Source organism: Pinus tabuliformis, chromosome 7 (genome assembly GCF_031772625.1).
Source record: "Pinus tabuliformis cultivar Carrire ecotype Pingquan chromosome 7, CPIR1, whole genome shotgun sequence".
In the NCBI taxonomy this organism is placed as follows: Eukaryota; Viridiplantae; Streptophyta; class Pinopsida; order Pinales; family Pinaceae; genus Pinus; species Pinus tabuliformis.
In genome coordinates, this window is record NC_142293.1 from 1,639,438,353 (window position 1) to 1,639,441,043 (window position 2,691).

At 33.0% G+C, this 2,691-nt stretch overlaps 1 pseudogene; it reads left to right on the forward strand.

Moving 5' to 3' along the window:
* The first annotated feature begins 900 nt into the window (after positions 1-900).
* LOC149254648 (E3 ubiquitin-protein ligase BIG BROTHER-like) lies at positions 901-1,625 on the forward strand (annotated as a pseudogene).
* The last annotated feature ends 1,066 nt before the right edge of the window (positions 1,626-2,691 follow it).

Below are 2,691 nucleotides of genomic sequence, written 5' to 3' on the forward strand. Positions count from 1 at the left end.
TCTCTATATATATATATATATATATATATATATATATATATATATATATATATATATATATTTCTCATGGAAGACAATCATGCGAGGGCATAATAATAATAATAATAATATACTATTTACTTTAGGATCAATTAAATCAAAATGGATTTGTGAGAATCCTAATTTATCCAACGTTAGTTTAATCATAAAAAATATAGATCAATACTTATTTATTAATCTTGATTAAGGGCTAATAATTTAATTAAAAATTAAACTAATCTTAACTATTAATATAGCTTAATATTAACCATGGAAATGCAAATATATTAGTGCGAGGTGTGTATATGTAGCTAGCATACACATACCTCATACATATACTAATAATCATTATAAGAATTAATCACAAAAGTCAATCACTCAACATGTAGGTCAATAACCTAATAGAAGATAAGAGGGTCATGAAGTGGGCATTACGTACACCCCTCCTTCAAAAAACTTTGTCCCGAAGTTAGAATCAAGAGGACACAAGTAGCTAGGAAATAATATGACAATTAGGCATAACAAAATATGGAGAAAGATGTAGTAACTAAAGTTTAAGTAAATCTAACAAGGATATCACTTCCCATCTAGAGTCCCCAACTAAACTATAACATCCTATCCTCCCTAACCTACTTCCACTCCCATCCTATTTGTCCTCTAATGTAATATAATATGGCATCATCTATACTGCTCTAACCACTGATAGAACCAAAATGGTGGAAGTGTCGACTATATCGACCTAAATTCCCCAGTAGGCCATTGAATATGTGTTGTCATTGATGGCTCAATAAGTACTTATTGTAGTTAAGATGTAGAGCATGTGATCTAGGGGCAAGTCCTAAATTTTAGGGAAATAATTTGCAAGATATGATTTATCATTAGATGTTGCAGTCAAAACTTGTTCAATCTCATGGTGAGATTGAACCTTCATTGGATGAATTCAAGTACAAGACTCTTTAAATTGACTCCCACAAGTCTTCACTGGGGCTATGAATTTGGAAGCATTGTTGAGTAGGGGAATTTGAATTTGTTGTTACAATCTTTAGGAAAATGAGTCAAAATTAATGACAATTAGCAACTTGAGGTGTATTATATAAAAACAAGTTTTCCTTACACATTTACAGAGAGCTTAATGGACTTATTTGAAGGTATCAATTATTTTCACCCTGATCTTCCTCTTTCTAAGGATTAAGAAAGTGTTTATTGGACACTTTAGATGTAATTTGACAAGAATAAAGCCACAATATTTGCTAGAAGTATCTCCCATAATGGTCATACTCAAACACATGAAAGGGAATGAATAAGTAACTAATACAATGAATAACACTTGAGGTCAAGACAATAATTCATAGATCAATAATGATGAAGCACTAGCACATGTTTTATAGGAGAGAAACGATTATGTGGATATAACTAACATGATGGAAGTTTCTAGTATTGAAGACTACAACAAAGGACATCGTGTTGGAAGAAAAAGTTCTCAGGGTACATGGAAAGACATTCTTGATCCAGATGATATGACATATTAAGAACTGGTCAAGTTAGGAGAGGTAGTTGGCACTCATAGAAAATGTTGTGATAAAATATTTTTAGTTTTCCTTGGGTAGGGTTATGGAGAAATAAATAAAGTGCACAATGTTTGTTCTCCTATACAATTATGTCAATAAGATTGTTCAAATTTTGCAATCAAGGTGCACTTGATTTAAATTTTCTCCTCTTGATCTTGCCAATGTTATGGAGCTACTATGACATGTCATCAATGAAGAAAGGCTTGATGTCACAGTGGATGGATTGTTTGCAATATTGAGGCTCAACTTTGGTAACATGAGAAAGAGTCTTAATATTTTGCAGTCTACACAGATGGCTTCTGTGATACCCCTTTCATTACCCTAAAACTAGTAATGTAATTAAGAACACATAATGCTAGGGTGTTAGCATTCGTGTTATGATGCCAAACTCTACTATATGTTGTAACATTTATTTTTATCAATAAAAATGCTAGAGTTGAAGGGAACATCCAACAAATTGTGATGCCTTGTGGAGGGTGAAAACTTGACTTAAAAGGAAAAATACACCTTGTGTGAATATTTCATTTGATGTAATGGTTATTCTTCCTAAGAAGCTGAAAGGTTGAGAAGATGAAGGGTCAGAGCATAATTATAAAAATAAGAGGGAGAAGGAATCAAGGGGTTCTTCTTCTTGGTTCCTGAGATTCTAGTTTTTCTCTCTTCTATCTCTCTCATACATCTCTCCCTCTCATTTATAAATTCGAATTAGTATGAGAAATGATAGAAATTTGAGTAATAGGAATTGAATGTGTTATAATGCTTCTTCCTTGGATTGGATGGCTTTGAGAACTGGGCGTTTTTCTATTTATGTGTGGCATATAAGGATAACCAAGGGACTGCAAAGATTAGAGGACTTGTGTTGTGCAGACCACATTGTCATTTGTGAATGTTTATGGGCCTAGTCAAGGAATGGAAAGGCCAGACACTAAGATTCTTTCCTATATGTGGAGGAGAGTGGCCTTCACTTTTTGTGTTAAATATACTTTGAAAATTGTGTGCTAAATCCATGATTTTAGTTTTTCCCTTAAAGAATCAAGATCTGTCTCAAGGGTGACCGACTATGAGAAACGTCGTAGCATAATTGAGTTTATGGTTGGGTCGAGAG